At 35.7% G+C, this 23799-nt stretch overlaps 1 non-coding gene across 1 annotated transcript; it reads left to right on the top strand.

The window, feature by feature from the left end:
* The first annotated feature begins 2472 nt into the window (after nucleotides 1-2472).
* Nucleotides 2473-2579, top strand: LOC121213275 (small nucleolar RNA R71). The gene has a single exon (XR_005908658.1). It is a non-coding gene; the product is annotated as a small nucleolar RNA R71 (small nucleolar RNA).
* Nucleotides 2580-23799: the final 21220 nt, after the last annotated feature.

The raw sequence follows: 23799 nt of genomic DNA, 5'->3' as shown, positions 1-23799 counted from the left end.
CCGAAGGCATTTGTGCGAGTTACTAATTCCGGGCTAAGCCCGAAGGCATTGGTGCGAGTTACTAAATCCGGGTTAAGTCCCGAAGGCATTTGTGTGAGTTACTATAACCAGGCTATGTCCCGAAGGCATTTGAACGAGTAGCTATATCCGGTTAAATTCCGAAGGTACGTGATTTAGGAATGAGCGATCTTGCTGTAAAAATTTCAGTTAATACGCTTGTAAAATCCCAACAATGAGGTATGTTTCGTGTGTGCATTGGAATAGTTGATTCCCTTCGAATAATATTCGCTCAGTAAATTTATGAGTTTCCGGCCTTGGCTAAGTTGATCTTTTGTGTGTGAATATAAGGGTTGGTAATGTGAAGTAATTATGATATTGAGAATTTGTGCATATGAAATTATCCGTTTAGTTATACTTATGCTAAAAGGGCTAGTTGAATCATGGAAACTATGAAATAGGTAAAGTCTACCTTAAAGGCAGATGCTGACAGTAGCAGTGATGTAGATTTGGAAAATCACTAAAAATAGTAGGAATGGAATTAAATAGTGAATAAATTATGTAAACGAAACTTGATGAATCTATTTTTATAGGAAAGTAATGAAATGATCATATGAACAGTATGTTAATAGATATTCAGGTTTTCGTGAGACAGGGCCAGAATGGTTTCTGGATTCTCTGTTCCGAATTTGGAAATTCATTATAAATTAACCAGAGATAATTAGAAGTCATTCCATACATGCATAGATTCCTTTTTGAGTCTAGTTTCTATATAAACAAACGGAATCAGTATTGAAGCCTTGTACAGGGAGATATCCAAGTCGTAATGCGCAAAGGTCAGTGTAGTCGATTCCTGTAACATGGGAGACTTTGACTAATAAACTGTACTAATTGGCCCAACCAAAAATTATAGAAAAAAATTTTTAGATGCATATATGAGTCTAGTTTCAGGGAAAAATCACAAAACTTATTTTCGAGTTATGAAACTCAAGATATGATTTTTAAGGTGACAGTGACGCAGTTAGCCAGCTTGCCTGGAAAATTTAAAATGGATTGTGCAAAGAAGTGATTTAAGTCTGCAAACCCCTCGTGTCTGACTCCGGCGACGGACTCGGGTACGGGGTGTTACATCACCTATCCCTAACTTTCTAAATATTGAACTCACACCTAAGTCACATAAAGCCTTACCACAATATGTTGCTCCAATGTTGTAAGGTATGGTAAAACATCCAGGATCCTTCAGCTTTGGGGGTAGTTTGTCTTGAAGATATGCGCTGCATTCCTTTGCCAGAGATACCGTCTCAAGTTCTCCAAGTCTTCATTTTTTGGACAGGATATCCTTCATAAACTTGACGTAGGTCGGCATTTGTTCAAGTGCTTCAACCAACGGGATGTTGATGCGAAGTTGCTTGAGTACTTCTAGAAATTTCTTGAATTGAATTTCCTGCTTCTGCTTCTGAAGTCTTTGAGGGTAGGGTGGTGGTGGTTTCTTTAATGGAATTAGTTGATTCATTTTCTGCGGCAATTCTACATCTAACAGAGTTGTTAGTTGATCGAAATTAGCTGGTTCTGGAATTACCTTGTCGGGTTTTTCAGATTCTGGTTCTTGTGCAACTGGAATTTCAACACTCGGTTGAAATTCCTCTAAGCCTTGAGCATCAGCTGGCTCCTTTTCAGCTTTGATAGTGTTGGCCTCTATTATTTTTCCGCTCCTCAATGTCAACGCTTTGCAATGCTCCTTCTCTGGATTCCTCGGATTCTCCATATCACTAGGTAAAGCACCTTGTGGTCGGTTCCTGAGTTCAGTAGCTAGCTGGCCCACTTGATTCTCCAAATTCCTTAGAGTGGCATCATTTTTTGCCATATATGCCTTCAATAAATTCTCTAAGCTATTGGATGATTCGGCCTAAGCTGGTTTCTGAGCTTGTTGGGAAAAACTAGGCGGCTAAGTCGGTCTAGGTTGAGCGTAGTTGTTACTGGTTCCAGCCCCTTGGTTGCTCCAAGAAAAATTCGGGTGGTTTCGCCACGATGGGTTATAGAAGTTGGATTGCAGTCCTTGCCTTCCTCGGTTTTGGTTCTGGTTACCCATGTAATATACGGATTCAGGGTTTGGTGGACATTCTTCGAACAAAGGTCCCTCCCCACAATAAATACAGGCTATACTCTCAAACTGGTGACGTAGTTGGGCTGCAAAATTGTTAGACCCATTACTGGTAAGATTCTTAAGCATTAAGGATACTGAAGATACCTGAGATGCAAGTGAGAGCGTCGACTTCATGCATTCTAGCGACTTATCTTCCTGACGCGACTCGATTGGTTGGCCATTGATAATTGTTATTGGCGATCCTCTCGATGATTTCGTAAGCCTCATTATAGGACATAGAAAGGAGAACACTGTTAGCAGAAGCGTCCATTACCATCCTCGTGTAAGCATTAAGACCATTATAAAATGTCTCAAGTTGGATGTAATGTGGGATTCCATTATGAGGGCATTTCCGTAATAGCTCTTTGTATCATTCCCGTGCCTCATACAAGGACTCATCATCCATTTGTTGGAAAGCAGTGATCTCGTTCCTCAACTTAGCATTCTTACTAGGCGGGAAATACTTCATGATGAATCTTTTAGCTAACTCTTTCCATGTAGAAATTGAGTTTGGTGGCAATGAATTCAACCAAGCTCGAGCTCTATCCCTTAGTGAGTACGGGAATAGCTTCAATCGTAATGCATCATCAGAAACTCCAACTAATTTGAAAGAGTCCCTCACCTCCATAAATAGTCTTAATTGAAGATGAGGATCCTCTATAGGCATTCAACTAAATTGGCCCACTATCTGAAGCATCTGGAACATGACTGGCTTCAGCTCAAATTGTTGTGCCTCGATTTTGGGTCTCCTAATACCCTGATTAAGATCTTTAAAAACAAGTGCTGCATACTATCTCAAGGCTCTATCCCTATCATCAGCAATAAGGATAGGATTTTGAGCAAGGTTTGCTCTATTTCCTTGATTCATATTCTCAAAATTCATTCCTTCAGTCCTTCACTGGTTTGCTTGTCTTCTTTTCTTTCGAAAAGCTCGTTCAATCTCAGGGTCTACAGAGAGTAGGTCAATAACTCGGTCAATACTCATAAACACCTGAAATAATCACAGAAAAATTAATTAAGTTAAAAATTAAACAGAAAAATAAACCAAAATGTAAAACTAACAAATTCACAAATAACAACTTTTTGAAACAGTCCCCGGCAACGGCGCCAAAAACTTGGAACAATGGAAAAAATGTGCAAGTGTACACAATCGTAACAAGTAATAAAGTGACAAGTAAATTTCAAGTTATCGTACCCACAGGGACTGTAAAATAATTATTTATGAAGTTAGTTGTAAAACACTTTGGTGAGGTAAAAATAATTTGGCTTTAAAAGATGGTCAAAAACTATTTAAAAACTAAGTAAATGATTAAAAATAAAACAAAGGAGTTCTAATGCATGATTTCAAATAAGATTTAATCAAGGTAACATACTTGTGTTGGATTAATCATATTCCTTTAACTTAGAATTATTAAACTCATGTTTACACTGTTACGAATAAATTCACAGCAACCCGGTAATTTGCTAACGTATGAACAAATTTACATACAAAAATCCATGCATCTTTTGACATATCCCTATGTCAATTCAACCGACTAAACAGATTCTAGCAAGCAAACATGTTATTGCACATACATACTCATTAAATTGAACCAATCTCTTGCATATCCCTATGTCAATTCAAACGATTAATTAAATCTAATAAGCATATAACAGACTTTGTGAAGTAACAAGGCATCCCTACCATGAAACAATTTAATCACAATAATCTAGTAAGTTATGCAAGGCAATAATATCGCCAGATACATTGCTAATTTACCCTTCAGCTACCTTAGAAGATTAAACATGCACTGATTAAGTATTGTGTCAATTAATTAAAAATTCAATCCGTTTAAATAATTAATTCATTAGTTACCTCACAGTCGTAACACAAGAATAACTTAGGCATGATTTTACTTAACCAAGCAATTTACCGAGGCCTATAACAGCATAAACATCATTTTCACAATTCAAGCAGGCAAAATATAATCAACCCAACACAAACATAATTTAAGCTGAATTGATTAAAATAACCATTTCAACAGCATAAATATTCATAAACATGTTCGTCAAAACAACAAGAAAAATTAAATAGTTAGGGAATAAGATGCAAATCCGGTGTTTCTCTGTGGCTTGACTAGTTGCTCCGTTCTTCATTTTTTGTTGGCCTTGGCTATCAAGGTGGCTTATGAACACCTAATTGCTGCTCCAAAATTTTTGATTGAAGCCTCTTTCCCAAGATAAGAAATCGGCACTTGAACAAGAGGGAATGGAATGGAAAAAAATGAGAGAAAAGTGAGAGAGGGAATGAGAGAATGATGTAAAGTGAGTGATGCCTTGAATGATCAGCAAGGTGTGGCTTTTATAGCTGATTGTGGCTGCTAAAAATAGAAAAATCCAGCAGCCAAAGAGACCTCCCTTGGCCAGCCACACACATGGAAAAGTTGAGAGTCTCAACTTTAGTATTTTAAGCTTGGGGCAAATCTACAAAGCCATAATTTAAGGTGGGGTTTGAATGCAATTTAGAAGTCTTTTGAGGGCCTTTTTGCAAGAATATTTAATCAGCTAAAATGCTGAGTTGGGTCAGCATATGGATGATTCTGGGCTGCCCATTTAGTGGCTGGTTCGGTTCACTCAATTTGGCCCGACTAGTGCGATTCAACTGGACCCTTTCTCCATAATTAATTAAAAATAATTTATTTAACCCACATTAAATGGGGAATAAATTAAAATTAATTAAATTATGAATTAATACACATTTCTGGATCGTCTTAATTTGGAAATTAAAGAACCTCGATACTTCAAATTGCTTCTCAGTTTTGTGCTTTCAGTAGTGTCAGCCGAGCCAATTTTCAACCTTTGCGTGAATCTGTCGAAAATAGTCAAAATTAATCAAAATTAAGTATAAAATAAAATAAATTCACCATGTTCATATTTTTAACATGATTTAATTATTTTATAATATTTAATTATTTTTTGACAAGAATTTAACTGAATTTGCATGAAAGTAAAATTGGGTATGAAAAAGTATATAAATTTTTGTGTTTCCAACTGCACACACACAATGAATCGGCAAACGCCAAAATGCCGAAAAGCTGAAAAGCCAAAATGCTGAAAAGCTGAAAGTTGGGATACGATAGTCACATGAGTGCGCGAACACTCATGGAGAGGAAACCGATGGGTTGCCTGAGGCCCACGGGCAATTCCGTGGACCTGGGTTGAGAATTGGCCAAATGGGCTAAATGAGCCAGATAGGCTATTGGGCCCATAATAGGCAAAGATTGATAAGTGATGCTATGTGTTTGAAAATTTGTATGGGAGCATGAGTATAATATGATTTGGGCCTAATGGGCCATATGAAGGTGAATTAGGCCTAGTGGGCCATAAGAACATGAACTGGGCTAGATGGGCCATTTGAATAAGATTGGGCCTAGTGGGCTATATGCATGTATGTAGGGGTATTGGGCCTAGTTTATGATGACTACATAAAACTAAATTAATTAATTGAGACCGTGGACAAGTCATAGGGTTAAGGTGTGGCAACGGGTATATGCATGTTTACGATTGGATCTAGGGAGAGCTTGGTACTTAAGCGGTCTTAATGACCCACCTCTTCTTCTCTGGAATCCTACCTGGTATATAGATTTCGTTCACCTTATCTCACGGGGCTTGTTCATGGGCCAAGGTAAGTGAAAACAGTAATTAAGGGAAAATTACTGAAATGCCCCTAAGGGAAAAAATGACCAAAATACCCCTAAGTGTTGAATGTAAGTTTTGTGGATGTGACATGCATACATATGATGTTCTGCTTAGGTTGCATATGGGGTGGGAATTATGGTACGGAGGAAGTATATGAGGATCACATGGTTGCCTGACAATCATGGATCCACTGACGGCTTTTAAAGCCCAATATGTAAATGAAGGTAGTTCCGCAACCGGGCTACCATTGGTATGTGGGCTGGGTGGGTCGATATTTATATCCCCACATGGTGTGATGGGGGACGAATTTGGTGTGTAGCGAATGGATAATTTGAATAGGATTGCATTGCATGTTTGATGTATGATGATTTTTGAATTTTTATTTTCTGTCGAGGGTTGTACACACTGAGTTTGCGAAAACTCACCCCCTCTTTTATTTTATTTTCAGGTGATGCTCAGTAGGAGGTTCGATGTTTGGAGGGACTTTGGGTGGCTAGCTAGCAAGACAATTTGGACTTGTTTTTTTCATTTTAAAGCATATAAGTCTCTGATTGCTAAGTGGTTACAGACTGGATTATAATAAGGCCTTCCTTTTTGTTATTATTTGGATTATTATTTTTATGCAATGTAATTATGAGAGGTTGAACATGGTATCTTGATTTGTAGCATGTTTACTACGTTTCCGCAACTAAATTTTTAGATGATAAGTTTTCTTAAATCAAATGTTTTAAACAAAGCTTTCGCAACTGAAAAGAGTGTTCTCATAAGTTAACTAAGGTTTCATATCTTAAAGAAGGGTTTTCAATGAAAACAAGGTTTTTGCTAAAACTCTTCAATGTGACACGCCAAATTCGGCCATAGCATTCAGGCCAGGTTTGGGGTGTTACATGATGACCCAACCCTAGCACTTCCATGGCCTCTGTTGTGGCCTCTTGTACTCCTTCAACGAGTACCTCTGGTGCTCATAATCGATTTACATATTATCTGAATTAGAAATTTTATGCAGATTAACTCATAGTTCTAGAAATAAAACAGATGTTTTATGAGAAGCAGAAGTTTAGAGTTTGTTTTCGAATACGCAGGCTCACTACAATATTAGTTTCCTATGATTTCACAGTTTACTCTAACTAGAATAGTATGGTCAAATTTCTAAAGTAATCACAATGTTTCCTATTGCATAATAGTTTAAAAGCAGACAAGAGTATTCAGAACACTTACAGATTCAGCGCCGGAGACTCGGTGAACCACATTTTCAGGAAACATCTAGTAAAATAGTTCAAATACTCCAAATCTTTTGAAACAGTTCTTTTAGAAATTCCATTTTAAAACCCACCCCACATCTGAGTTTTGCAACCGAACTCTGACACCACTAATTATAACACTCCAAACCCGGCCTAAACGTTATGGCCGAATCTGGCGTGTCACATTGAAGTGTTTTTCAAAAACCATGTTTCTATTGAAAACCTTTCTTACCATTTAAAACCTCTGGCCATTTTAGAACTTGTGAAAACCTCTGTTTACGTTGGTTTATTTTGCAAAATGTGGTTTACTGGAAAGTTATTCCTATTTAAAATGGTGTTTGTTGTGGAAGCTTAATTTAAAATAGTCGATTTACGGAAACATGATGTTTAAAAGTTTAGTTGCGAAAATGTAGTGTTATGAAAACAGTTATTATTTTACAAAACCGTGATCTACTTCAAACAAATATCAAACATAGTAAATAAAATCCCCAAAGTTTAAAATAAAAACCAGATAGGCCTTATTACAAACCAAATTGAAATTAAAGTACTGAAAAGCAGATAAATGTAGTAGATAACAAAAGCAGATGTGTGGCCATCTCCGAGTCCCTTGCAGTACAAATCCTCCTAATGCAGGGGATTATTTACACAGTTAAAAATGGGGTGAGTTTACGAAAACTCAGTGTGTAATCCCCGAGCATCCAAACAATCAGTCAAAAATAGAATTTAGAACCAATCTGGGCTTGAGCCCTATTCAGTAACAAAACAGTCCAATTCAGAAAATATGTGGGCCAAAGCCCGATTCATTAACTTTTGGGTCTCAACCTATCACAATATCAGTTGGGCTTAGCCCATATCAGAACCAATATCAGTTGGGCCTAGCCCATTTCAATTTCAACCCCATAGGATTAATGCATGATAACCTATCCAACCCTGCACTTGCCTCCGCCCAACCCTGCACTACCTGTGGGGAATAAATCACCCACGCCATCCCTACACTTACAGTGTTAGCACCGGTTGCGGCACTAACTAGAGTCGCAGCAAAGCTGCTAATATTAGAATATGTAGCACAGCCGCCCATACGGTTTCTTCCTCCATAACAATGTCCCAATCCCAAGCAGTATGTCATGTATGCAGAATGTCATGCACAAAATCAGTCATACAAATCTCAGACAAATCAGTCATTTACCTTCGAGGGGTAAAACAGTCACTTTACCCTTTAGGGGTATTTTGGTCATTTTACTAATTTTAGGATCCTAGTACAAATTACGACCTCATAGATGGTTTGTCATTGCCTCGAGTGACCTAGGAAACTTAGATGGTCAAAACGGTGTAAATGGGCCCAAGGCCCATTGCTCGGCCCAAATTGGCCTACACGCTCGTGTAGCCCATTTAGCCCAATTTCAGTCATGACTATGCGAACACCATAGCCTATTTCATAATTTTTCATTTACCGCAAAATTTATCCGTGTGGGACCCATGAGCCTATTGGGCCCACACGGCCCATTGAGGCCCAGTACACGAGAACACTTGTAGTAGTCTCAACAGTCTATCGCCCCTGATCTGTGGGCTCGGTTTACCACACGAGTGATCGCACGCTCGTAAGGCCTCAAATGGCAAATTTTTAGCTTTTCGGTTTTTTTAAATTTCCAACAAAGAGGGGCGTGAATACATATCTGATTGCAAAACTTTGCGAAAATCCTTCAAGCAACAACCTACATCATTTATGGTATTTAATTAACCTCTTGGCAACAAAGGTCAACACCCACTTACATCACTTGAGGAGAAACAGATCACGTTCGGCCTAAGCCTCAAGGTAAAATATGGCATCAAATTTACCTTAGCGGGAGAGAGGTTCGATTGCTACCCAAACACCAGTGCTTCTTCACTCCACTGGAACTCTATTGATTTGTCAGAACCTTGCAAGATCGTAACCACAACACCAATAGTAGACACAAAAGTAAACGGCCAACACCACAAAGCAGGAAAACTGATAGAAGGTTAAGAAAAGGAAAGTGAATCAATTGGTTAGGAAAAAATTGAAGGAAACCAAATACAGGGGCAGAGGAAAACTATATTCTGCCAAGAACCAAAAGGGATTTTGAGAGGAGAAGAAAGGTAATTAAGGAATGTAGTTGAATTTCTTGTGAGAAAAGAGAAATAAAACTTCGGCTAATCAAGGAACAACTTACCAAGGAAGATAATACTGAGAGCGAGAGGGAGAAGAAATTGTTCAAGCGAATGCACCTGAGAGGTAATAGAGAAGTAAAGAGTCACACAAAAATGCCCAAATGGTCACAGTTGAATTCGGCTACACTTGCAAAAGGAGAAAACAAAGGTAACAATTCAGCACTAAATGCCCTAAAATTGAAATTGCACAAAGAGAACAACTTCCAAAACTCTCCAATTGCTGAAAAATGCACACAAATGGACCCCTTAACCGAATTTGCACACACTAGTTCCCTATTCGGCTACAACACTCTCCAAGTTTGAAATTCCTTGATTTTCTCCACCCAATTCTCTTCCATGTACATAACAACCATTATCATATCCCTTGATTTTCTTCCCTTGATCAACACCACAACCACCTCAAGAGTGTTTTAATCCAACTCTACCTTTCTCACCTCATAGGAATAAAATAAATGTACCTTGCAAATCATGGGATTCGAACTCAAGATCCCTTTCCACCACAATGACGCCATAACCACTAGACCACAGGCTTCCTTGTGATAAATTTTAACCACTAATATTTATAAGGCCTACAAGCTAAAGCCAAGGTTCACTTGAGGGAAAGACTAAAATTTTGCTAAAGCTTAGATTTGAACCTAAGACTTCTCAGACATCCCCAAACACACCCAACTCACTTAACCACCACACCAAACATACAATTTGTGTCACTTTCTTGCTCAACTAAAATATTTATAAGTCGCCTACTAACAGTTCCCACGCTCAAGGCCCAATACTTTTAGGCCCAAAATTTTGGGATACAAGTGACATGTCACTAGGAATTATGAAATCTGAACTCGTTGAGTTGGTCCGAGTTCGTGATGTATGAGGCATCCAAACTCACTGAGTTGGTCTGGGTTCATTATGGATGCGAGCATCCGAACTCGTTGGGATGGTCTAAGTTCATAATAGATGCGATACATGTGGCATCCAAGCTCGTTGAGTTGGTCCGAGTTCATAATGGATGGGATACATGTGATTGAGTTCTGGGCAATGGTCTTGTTTGTCCTACCGCTAGCTAGGTAATCCTTGAGTTGGTAGGATACCTAACAACTTGTGTGAGTAGCCCGTGTAGCTACACCTTGATCGATGGCTTTTATGAGCAAGCTCATGAGTAGCTCCATTGTAAGCATTACATGTTATGAGGTAGCTTTGGCTACATATGTATATGTGGCACTTATATGCAAGTTTCTGCATATCCAGTAGTATTCCAAGTGTTCAACGGGTAATGCAATGGATAATGTGATGAAAGACCCAAGGATGGCATGTTAAAGAAGGTACAATTATGTGATATATTACAAGTGAGTACAGGTATGTACGATAAACTCATGAGCAATGCCTTGATGAAGAATGACTTATGGTGAGAAAGTTTATGTATATGTATATATATGAACATATGATAAGTATGAAAAAAGGCTTGGATGATGAATAATCTTTATGGTTATGTTATTATGTCTTTGTATAATTGAACATGGAATCCATGAAATGGTGAGTTCATGATTAGCTGAAATTGAACTTACGATAGTTATCATGATATCGCACTAAAACAGTGTTAGACAGCAGCAGTAGTCTGACTTTGAAAATCCACCAAAAATTGTGAAAATCGAATTAGAGACTGAATAAATTTGAAATTAAAGCTTATTGAGTCTAGTTTTAAGGAAAATTAGCGAATCTTAATTTAAAATCCTGTAGCTCAAATTATAAATAATTTAACGACTATGACTCGAGTAGACAGCTTGACTGGAATATGAGCAAATAGTGGATTTATGTGTAAATTCGATTGTGTTACCATGAGAACATGTTGTAAGAATTTGGTAAAAACATGTTAATAAATTGCTCATTATTTTCGTACGAGCTTACTAAGCTATAAAGCTTACCCCTCTCTTTTTCATTTCTTTTGGTGTTGTCAGGTTAGCTCGGGGTTGGAGATCGTCGGAGGCAACATTGCACTATCAAGTCATCACCTTTGGAGTATTAACATATATGTATTAAGCACCTTCAAGTGAGTGGCATGTATAGGGACTTAGTTTTTATGATAGATGTTGTTATGAATAGCCAAATGTATTGGCTTATATTGATTAATTGTATATATCCATGAGATGTGGCTTATAATGATTGTGACTTGTAAGCCTAGTTATCCATGCTAAGTTCTAATGCTTGTGATGCTATGATGTGTTTATGCTTGTGGGACATGCATGATTGGTGTTAAAACATGTGTATGATAAATGCTTCATGACCAATTGAAATGGTCATAGCCATGAAGTAATTGTATGATATGGAAATAAGACGATGATGATTGGACATGAATGCTAGATGTTTAAATAAAGTCACTTGATAAGTCGATGAACATGAAAATTTGGTATAACGATCATCATATGAGAGGGTTGTGTATATGGATTTTTGTATCTAGATTTAGCGTTATACGAGTATCTATAATTCGTGAAAGACAGCATGTTAATGTTAAGAATATACCTTAGTGGAGTATGCTAAATCATTAAAATGATGCCATGATGTATATATTTGATGTGTGCAAAAATGTAAGGGATTAATGGTAACAAAAGGCTTGGAAAATAGCCTAAGTGCTAGTCACATAGGCAGAGACACAACCATGTGTCTCAGCCATATGGAGGACACGTCCTAGCACACGGACGTGTGGCCTAACCGTGTGGTTTAATTTGTTTTGCTGGCGTCATAAATAGAGAGTTACACAGCCTGAGGACACGGGCGTGTCCCCTGTGTCCACACAGGCGTGTGACCTTGTTTCATGAAAATTTTTCTAAGCTTTCCCAAAACTTTCCAAAGTTCTCAGTTTAGGTCACAAGTTGCCTTTAATACATGTTTAGAGGCTCAATAGCTTGTGTAAGGGACATTATGCATGTGATTGAATGCTTTTAATTTTATGGCTCGATTTTACAAAATTGTGTACGTTTAAGTTTGGTAACTCCTCGAACCCTGCCCCAACATCGGATATGGGTAAGGGGTATTACATTTAGTGGTATCAGAGCTATGGTTTAGTCGGTTCTCAGACTAACCTAGCAAGCATGAGAGTCTAGCTATACATGCCACTAATCTGCGATAGTGTGATGTCTCCCGACGTGAATGAGAACTATCTTGTTTAGATAAAGGTGCTCTCCAACTAAGCTACACCGACCATGTTCAATGTGAAGCTAAGGTATTTGAGTAAATTATAGTTATGATGAGTTTGAATGCAGAAAAGTATGAATAAAAGTTCATGATATGTACGTGATAACATGTGAGATGAAAGTTCATGTTATGATGAGTACCTATGCTTGTTTGATGTTCATGTGAAATTGTGCACTTGACTTGTTTGATTAAGTGAATGTGATAAAAAGAAATTCATAAAGGTATGAATAAATGTTTATAATATCATGTTATGGATAAAACTGTCATTGTCCCGATTGGAAGTTGAATGTTGATGAATTTTAATGATATCTTTAAATGAGACAAAGGATTATAATGTAATGAACTTATCAATGTTAAATTGATGGATTGATTCATACGAATGTAATGATATGTATACGATGATATGCAAGATGAGAGTTTAGACTGTGATATACTTATCCATGTTTACTCGACCCTTATATGATGTTATGTGTCTGACTTGTTTGATTGAATGGAAAATGATGAGTAAAGTTATTCAGAGTTCATAGAATACATATATAAGTAAATTTGTTTAAAACAAGGTAGTTGAAAAGTCTGCGCAAAACAAACATGAATATTAGCCTGCCTAAAGTGAATAAGATGATGGTGACAATATGACTATAATGATGAAAGTCGTGTGTATGTCTATGTGTGTGAGAGACGAATTAGGGACCTCACGACGCCACCCCTTTACCAGAATGGTATTTTGTAAAGATTTTTTATGAGATCAGTGTTGGATAAGCTCACAATTATGAGATTAAAGAGTTCAGTGGTAGAATGATTATAGATATGATCAAAAATTAAATTGGATTGATAAGTACTTATAGAAGTTGTACATACAGAAGTTGTAAGGTGTGATGTTGAGAGATGTATTAACTGAAATTTCTTCAAAACCGATCTTCTTCGATAAAATTCATAATATGGGATTTGTGATGGTAGAAATAGTTGGAGGAATAAATTTTGAAATGTAAGATATCTGAATATGGTAATTTCAGTAAGCATGTTATGACTGTCTCTCTTGGGGTACTCTATGAGTTTATTTGTTCTCGGAAATGTTACTGGGGCTATCTATCTTCGAATAAATTGTTATTGCATGAGGATGTTTTCTAATCTTGACGTTAGAGGAAAGCATTGATAACCTGATTGGTTTATAATTGGTATTACTCTATTTTTCTCTGGTATTCTGTTATGTTCTGTCTGTTGGGATTTTATGAGAAAATGCACATGATGTTATACTTATGTTTCTTCTAATTGATGCTATATTCGATATACATATATGGGAAGGTATATTATCCTTGTTGCATTTAATTCCAGTGGGTTGGATTGATGTATTCTTCTGCTCTTCTTTTCTCTGAAGAATTATTGAGATCCTTCATATTTTTCTTATGATCGTTGTTCTGGGTCTTTCATTATGATATTATATTTTGGATTTCTGTATCTTGGATTTCTTTATCATGGATTTCTTTGTCTTGGACTTCTCTATCTTGGTTTTTATGTCATCTCTATTCCGTAAATTTTCGATTGTGGCTCATATCTAAAATGTGTTCTTTGGCCTATGATGACTATGTTAATTACGATCATGCTTCTGGTTGATTATAGTAACGTGATGATTCCAGTATCTGGATTTCTCTAAATCTTCGTGCAAATAATTGATATCGAAAAAGGCATAAGTGGTGAAATTTCTAGTTATAATTTGTATGGTGGATTTCTTTTCTCAAGTAAGTTAATCAAGTTAATGCCTTCGATTGGGAATATTTATGCTTCCTTGAGTTAATGCAATTGAAATAGACTTTAATTGGCATGATAAGTGAATTTTGAATGATTACATGTTGAATCGTTCTATTGACTGGAAGAGAGGATTTCTTGAAATGTCATTTATTGGTGATTAAGACTGATTTGGTTGTTAAATCAGTATTAGTTATTGTTTGAAAGATTAAATGGAATATTAATGTTTGAGAAAAAGATTTTATTTCTTTTCTTTTCGGGTAAAGGACAGATAGTCTGAATGAAGAGTGTATATATCTTAGAAGACATCGATATGATTTAAAGCTACTTTGAATGATAAAATTTTCATCTTGTGAAAGTCGAAAGGTTTATTACATGTTAGTAAAGCTTTGAATAGACAAGAACATTGTTAACCGAAGCCTTTGGACTGGTTCAGTCTGTATTGGGTAGAGACTTCTAGATTTTCAGCGATATGTAGCTGAATGGTTTACGAGGTGTTATAAGACAAAAAGGCAATGTGATAGCTCAAAGTATCCGATGTTATAGCCAGATCTGAGTTTGAGATAGCGTAGACGACTTGATTTAGTTATTGTCTGGTCTTTGAGTAAAGAAAAATGTGGTTACAAGTGCTTGGGTAGAAAATCCAGCGTTTATACATAGAGTTTGCAAGAAAACTCACAGGAGTATTATATTGGTGCTCGAGTTTAGAACTCTACACTTCTGATCTTTATGTTTGAATACATGGATTGTCATCAGGATTATTCTTATCTTTGAAAGAGAAAAATGTTTTGTGGCTTGTTGCTAAATGTTTGATGAAATCTACAATCATTTCAGTATGTGTTGAATTTTTGCTTAACGGATCAATGGAGTCATGTATCTCTGAGATTGTCAGATTTCTCAGTATGCTAGTTCTCTTTAAGCAGATAGAGATCAAGATTCAGTTGATGTGTCATATGGCAAAGAATTACTCATGGCTCTAGCATGAGAAATTAAAGTGTGAAGTGTTAAGCATAGCCTAAGTAAAAGTTCTTTAGCAATAATTATGTGAGATAGTGGATTTTATGTGTAAGCTAAACCACTCTTCTGGTAGGATTTTCGGGGACGAAAATCCAGAAAGGGGGGAGAATTGTAACATCCCGAATTAGGGCCTAGTTGGAGCTGTGGTTTCGGGACCACAAATCTAACGTAACAAAAAGTATTTTTATTATATTTTTATTGTCTACAATTTCACGAGATGATTTCGTGAAAATTTTGTTCGAAAATTTTCACATTTGGGCACTCAATTTAGTCAAAAAACTAAATTGTAAATGGTACAAAAGTTGAGTTCTACATGTTAGAGGTGTCAAATTGTTTTGAAATTTTAAATTTGAGGTCCTTAAATGGTAATTAGACAATTGGTTAATTGTTGGACAAAAATAGACATGAAATGGGTGAAATAGAATATTTTTAAGTTAGGGGCATTTTGGTAATCTAATAATTAAAAGAATTAAAAAGCCAAAATAATCCAAATTTGTCCATTGTCTTCACGTACCAGTCGAATCTACCATGGAACCCATGGCTAGGGTTTGGTTCAAGCTTCCAAGCTCGTTTGTAAGTGATTTCGAACCCCGTTTTTAATGTTCTTTACATTTTTGAAGTTCCGGTAACTTGATTTACCTATTTCTACCATTATTTTGAGCTAGGGTTCATGTTTAAAAATTTACCCATGAGTGATAAGCATTTTTTTCATGTCTAATGGTAGAAAATGAATGTTGGGTGTTAAATAAACGACTTTTGCTAAGTGATTTTCAGTGGAAATGCTTAAAAGGACTAAATTGTAAAGGTTATAAAATTTGTCATAAAAGTGTGATTTAGTGGAAATTATGGGCTGCTATAGTTGTGAAAATGATTTGGCTAGGCTTAAACTTTAAAGAGATTGAATAAAAATCATTTTACGAGCCTAGGGGTAAAAGTGTAAATATGCCAAAGTTTAGGGGTAAAATGTAAATTTCAAAAGTATGATTTTTGGGTCACAATGAATAATGTGAGTAGTAAATAAGCTATATTTGACATGTTAGATCAAGAAAATCGAGATTCGGGCTTAAATCGAGAAAGTACGAGATTATGGACTAAAATGGAATAATTAGCCGTGCTCGGATTCGAGGTAAGTTCGTATGTTAATAATAATGCTATGTTATGTTTGAATTATATCCCTTACTATTAGTTCATATATTGTATGATTTAATATATTGGAAATATTGATGGAATGGTGTATATGACATGGAAGAATATTACATGAAATGCAAGAAAATGATGATACATGACAAGTGATATATGAAATATGTGATATATGTTATGTAAATTCTTAAAAGCTTATTTGCTATTTCAGTTATGCCTTATTATGTTATGAATGGGCGATTGGTACTATGGATAGTGAGATCGACACTTCAAGTAAGTTTCACAGAGATGTGGGATCAAAAAATCTCATTTGAACCTTAGGAATAGTTGGGTACAAGTAACATATCACTAGGAATTATGAATGTAACACCCCCAAACCCGGCCCGGACGTTATGGTTGAATCTTTCGATGTCACATTGAAGTGTTTTTTTGTAAAGTATAATATCGTTGAAAAACTCGTTCTATATATTTAACCTCTTTGTGATCTTAACAAAAATTTTAGGATGTCCCGTTCATTTTCAAAATTTAAGTCGTTTGGCAAAAAGTTAATCATATTAAATTGTTATTAATTTTAAAACATTATTTCTTGCGGAAGCTTTTAAAACATGTTGCATAAACATGATGTTTTCAAAAACATTTATTTTTTTTTGAAATCCCACATCCTAACTACTAGCAGATGTAAATCAAAATATATAAAACCCCAAATTAAATTAAAATCCAAAAGGGCCCTATTACATTAAAAATACCCAAAATAAAACTATTATAATTCAAAACCCAATGAGAAAGTTCGTGTAGTTGTGTGCCCACCTTTGAGACCCTCGTAGCAACGGCCCGCCTAAGCCTGGAGATTACTTGTACAAACAAACAGATCGGTGAGTTATGAAAACTCAGTGTGTAATCCCATATCCAATAACCAATCAATGAGCATATACAATCTGGGCCTAAGCCCAATTCAGTAACGGTTAAGTTTCAATTAGGGCCTTAACCCATTATTATATTAGTATCAGTTTAGGCCTGAGCCCATCTCAGTGACAGTAACAATACAGTTATGCAAACAAGAAATCCTACCCAACCAGCCTTTACACCCTATCTCCGTCCAACCCTACACTCCATGTGGGGATAAAATCAACCCACCCATACCTACACTCCAAGTAGTACTGGTTGCGGCACTAAATAGTATTTGCAGCAGAGCTGCCAGTACAGTACACTAACTCCAATTATAATAACCCATCCCCATGCAACATGTCATGCATCTTGTCATAATATCATACGTGAATTCAATACGTCTAAAAATGGCATGCTCAAATATACTCATACATCTTATAGGGGCATAATAGTCATTTCATCAAATAGGGGTTCTAGGTATTCTTATTGACCCAGCAATAGGTCCACAATCGTCTTGGGCGACCCGTGCAACCTTAATAGTCAAACAGTGAAAATGGGCCTATGGCCCATATTGCGGGCCCACATAACCCAAAAATGGCTTTGGTCGTGTGAACGACACAGCCTGGCCCAATATTCTCCACACATCTATGTGATTTACCTTCGGCCTCAGCCCATGAAATTTCTCATTGCCGACCTCAACGACCGTACGCCCGTGCTTAGGCTTACAGACTACCACACGAGTGAGCGCATGCCCGTGTAGCATTGTCGTCACTTATTCCAGCTTTTACCGATTACCACAGTCAAAGTTGCATTTGTACACACCTTTTAGGATTCTAAGTACGCAACCCCCTCTTGAGATGAACCGTGTAACACCCCTAACCTGTATCCATTGTCGAAATGGGGTTACGAGGCGTTACCGATCATAATACAACTCAGAATAGACTTTCATTACAAAGTTAATCATCTAGTAAAATTTTAACCAAACTAACATGTTTCTATTATGCCATTCATCTAATTATCCAAATTTCTATTCAATCAATACAACCAAATAATAATAGAAATCAAATGCTTAACTCATTACCCAAAATATTTCATTTCATATACAAATCATATATGCATACTTAACATATAAGGCATTCGAATGATTTAAATATAGAATAACTTATCAACTTACAAATTTTATGAGCCTACTTTAAAACGTATAAACATACATCATTATATTTCTTATAAATAACATATAGCATTATGACTATTTCATTTATCAAATATTACCATACCTTTATAACATTTGTTACCTAACCACAACAATTGCATAACATTGATATATATGTATATATATATGATATTTTACTTAGCATATACCGAGTGTATATTATCAACTTAACTAACCCAAACATCCAAATAATATGCCATTCAAAACCAACATAAAAACCATATTCATTAATCAAATTTTCATAGCCTAACTTAAACCACAAATATTCAATACCACGATTAAAACACGAACATACAAGTAAATACATAACAACCTACTTTAGACACATTTGCCGAACCACAAATATAGCAAATTAATAAGTCTAAATAATATACCAACTTGTCTCTACTTGACCAATTCACTACATTAACAACCATGACTTATGCACACATATATACACATACATTGCCATTACAACCGAATTGAAACAACAAATACCGATTCGAATATATATATCATTATCATTTCACTCCAATACTAAGCTGAATTAGTAAACCATTCTCAAAGACAAAACATACCATATAATGTATATACCAAAATAAACCCCAACTACATTTGAATATAGCCAAATATTTATTTTTAGTACCAATTCACATAATAACACTTTAAAAAAACATAATAACTAATTTCACGTGTATATTTCATCTATGCATAAACCATCGCCAAATCAATCACATATACATCTGTAATTACCAAAACCAAACCCATCATATATATATAACATACATATCTATTTGACAAGTAAATCTATCCACAACATTTCATATCATACCTATTTACCGTTCAAATATATATCATAAAACATACCTACCATAATATACCCTGTTAACATTCCTAGCCAAAACTGAATGTATGAAGAAAAAATATTAAGTCACATAACAAAACTTTATTAAAGCATATCAACCAAGATTCACATATGCATATATATATATATATCAGCAATAGCCAAACATCAAAATCAAACATGACCATATCTAAATGAAGTATTAAATCCAAACAAAATAATGTAATAAGCCATTTTCGCATGGCTCATGATTACATTAACCAAAATCAAACATTTCAAAATATAATCCAGCCTATACATGACATAGGTTCAAAAATTCAGCTTATAAAATACCAAAGACAATCGATAGTGTGATAGACTTTGATGATGATCCCCGAGCTCGTTACTTAACTACAAAATCTATAAAACAAAGGAAAACATATACACACAGAGTAAGCTATCATAGCTTAGTAAGTCATAAGCAAATAATAATCAAATAAATGTTTGTATTTAATCAACTAAACCAAATCAAATAGTCTTTAATCAAATACACACTTTTCATGCTTGAAACTCATATACCATCACATAAATGATATATAGTTATATTAACTTGGCCGAATACACACAAGTTCATAAGCATACATGATTCTCACTTTCATAATGCATATTTTATTTGTTCATCTCAAATATATACTTACCTTATCTTTCAAATCAAGTAACTTGGCACATACCTGACATTTTAGCTCGATTTCACATTTGATCTTAACTTGATATTGCCTATTGAACCATTCAAAATTGAATAGGATACTCGAATAATCACATATATCAAACAATGCCAACGTCCCATACGTGGTCTTACATGCTATCTCATATCGATGCCACTGTCCTAGATAGGGTTTTACACGAATCAAATACGATGCCGATGTCCCAGACATGGTATTACACGTAAACACGTATCGACGCCAACGTCCCAGACATGGTATTACAAAAAATACATATCGGATCATATGTCATGACATATGTATTTTAGCTATCCTTGTGGTTCGTATGGGGCTTTTGGACGTCGTAACTCAATTGGATCAAACTCGTACACATAACTATCAAGCATATTTAATTCAGCTATCATATACATATTTTTATATTATACATTTTAGCATATATAACTCGTATTTAATCAAATAAATAACATTTATTTGCTTATAAACTTACCTCGGACGATGAAAATCGAAACAGGACGGCTAATCGACAACTTTAGTTTTCCCTCGATCCAAATCTGATTTCTTTGGTTCTTGATCTAAACATATTCAAATTGAACTCATTCAAACATATTTTTACTCAATTTAGTAGAAGAACACATAAATGGGAAAATTACCATTTTACCCTGACATTTTACACTTTTTACGATTTAGTCCAAATTGCATAAAACACATAACATGCAAAATTTGAGTACACCATGTGTAGGCTGAATGTTTATAGTATTCATACAAGTCCATACATTTCATTTATTTTACATTTTAGTCCCTCAATTTATTATTTTTGCAATTTAGTCCTAAGTACTCAAAATCATCTAAAATTCCAATACAAAACATGTTAATCCAAAACATATCTTTCATATTTCATCAACTATAATCACATAACTCAAATATTCATCAATGGCATAACTCAAAATATTCATCAAAATCAAAAAATCAAGCATGGGCTTTGTAGATGACATAGCAACAATCTCAAAAACGTAAAAATTATCAAAAAACCGAGCTAGTTACATACCTTGATTAAGTTCCAACAATGGCCGAACCCTTGAACCTTTGTTTCTCTTCTTTTATTTTATGTTTCGGCAAAAGCTAGGTATTATGAAACCATGTTTTAATTTTTATGTTTTATTATTTCATATATTATTACACATTTTACAAATATAATCTTTATTAATTAATACAAAACCATTATATTTCATAGGTAATACCGTCCACTCAATTAATCATGGTCCAATTGCATTATAAATACCTGCATTTTAAAAGACAACAACAATTTGGCCCTTTCACAATTAACCACCAAATTTTTATTTTACGCGATTAAGCCCTTTTATTAAATCGGACACTCAAACAACAAAATTAAATCATGAAAATTTCACAGATATAAATTCACACATAATAAACACAGAAAATAATTTTTAAATATTTTTATGACTCAGATTTGTAGTCCTGAATCCACCATTCTGGATAGGGTCTAAATCGGGCTGTTACAACTTTGCCCCCTTAGGAATTTTCGTCCCCAAAAATCTTACCGGTGAATAGGTTCGGATAACGCTCTTTCATTGCATCCTTTGGTTCCCAGGTTGCTTCCTCAACTCCGTGTTTATGCCACAATACTTTAGCTAATGGAATTTTCTTATTTCGTAATTCTTTAACCTTGTGAGCCAGAATGCGAATCGGTTCTTCCTCATATGTCATATCAGACTTAATCTCAATCTCTGACAGACTAATTACATGTGAGGGATCATATCGATATCTATGATGCATCGAAAGATGGAATACATTATGGATATTTTCTAACTCAGGTGGCAACAGCAGTCTATAAGCAACCAACCCAAGACGCTCTATAATCTCATACAGCCCAATAAATCTCGAACTCAATTTTTCTTTATGTCTGAACTTGATTATTTTCTTCCATGGTGAGACTTTCAAAAATACTTTGTCTCCGATCTAAAACTCTATATCTTTTCCTTTCAAGTCCGCATACGATTTCTGACGATTTGATGCTATTTTCAAAATTTAACAAATTATTTTCACTTTCCATTCAGTCTCTCTAATCAAATCGACCCCATGTATCTTGTTTTCACTGAGCTCAGTCCAACACAATGGTGTACGACCGTACAAAGCCTCGTAAGGTTCCATTTTGATACTCGATTGAAAGCTATTATTATACGCAAATTCAATCAATGGTAAGTATTGTTCCCACATACCTTCGAACTCGATAATGCAACATGTCAACATATCCTCAAGTATCTGAATGATTCGTTCAGATTGACCATCTATTTGCAGATGGAAAGCAGTGCTGAAATGTAATTTCGTACCTAATGCATCTTGCAGCTTCTTCCAAAACTGCGATGTAAACCTCGGATCTCTATCCGAAACAATATAAATAGGCACCTCGTGTAATCTCACAATCTGAGAAACATATAACTTAGCAAGCTTGTCAAGCGAATAATCTGTACGAACTGGAACAAAATGAGTCGATTTAGGGTGGGTTTGGATGGGCGATTGATTGCGGTGCGGTGCATTTAGCATACTTTTTGTCTCACGCTACAGTATCGCTACAGTATCTAATCTCACCGCCACCACTATTTTTACACTAACCACAGGTAAATGCACCGCCCATCCAAACCCACCCTTAGTCAATCTATCTACAATAACTCAGATTACACCTTTCTTGCTCGGTGTCAACGGTAAACCGGATACAAAATCCATCATGACTCTGTCCCATTTCCACTCAGGTATCATGATCGGCTAAAGCAATCCAGAAGGTACCTGGTGCTCGGCTTTTACTTGCTGACAGACTAAACATTTTGAAACAAAGTTAGAAATGTCTCGTTTCATACCATGCAACTAGTAAAGTTGTTTCAGATCATTATACATCTTCGTACTACCCGGGTTAATAGATAACCAGCTATTGTGAGCTTCGTTCAAAATCATCTAAATCAACTCTAAATTTCTCGGAACAGATATTCGGTTTCTAAACCTCAAACAACCCTTAGCATCAACTCTGAACTCTGAATCAATATTCGAGCCACATTGAGCTCGCTTTACTAACAAATCATCATCCACCTTCTTAGCATCACAGATTTGTTGAACAAATAACAGTCTTGCTTTTAATTCAGCTATTATCGAACCATCACCAGACATAGCCATATGTGCATCCATTGCACATAAAGAAAACAGTTATTTTCGGCTTAGAGCATTAGCAACAACATTAGCCTTTCCCGGATGGTAGTCAATCACAAGCTTGTAGTCTTTTAGCAATTCTAACCATCGACGTTGTCTCAAATTTAGATCTTTCTGAGTCATCAAGTATTTCAGGCTTTTGTGATCAGAATAAACATGACATTTTTCACCGAACAGATAGTGGCGCAATATCTTCAATGCAAACACGATAGTTGCCAATTCTAGGAAGTGTGTTGGATAATTCTTTTCGTGCGGCTTAACTGTCTCGAGGCATAAGCTGACTTTGCCTTCCTGCATTAAAATACAACCCAATCCATTTAATGATGCATCATAATATATAACAATTTCTTTACCCAATTCTAGCTGAACTAGCACTGAAGCTTCAGTCAAAAGGGCTTTCAATTGATCAAAACTCTTCTGACACTTTTTTGACCACTCGAACTTAACATCTTTTTATAGTAGTTTCATCACTGGGGTTGCAATCATAGAGAAACCTTTCATGAACCATCTATAATAACCAGCAAGTCCCAGCAAACTTCAAACTTTAGAAACATTTCTCGGAGGTTTCCAATCAAGTATAGCTGAAATTTTTCTCGGATCAACCCGAAAACCTGATGCTGATACAACATGTCCCA

This window comes from Gossypium hirsutum, chromosome A13, assembly GCF_007990345.1.
Source record: "Gossypium hirsutum isolate 1008001.06 chromosome A13, Gossypium_hirsutum_v2.1, whole genome shotgun sequence".
NCBI lineage: Eukaryota > Viridiplantae > Streptophyta > Magnoliopsida > Malvales > Malvaceae > Gossypium > Gossypium hirsutum.
The sequence above is the reverse complement of the archived record's forward strand: the minus strand, read 5'-3'. Positions and strand labels throughout refer to the sequence as shown.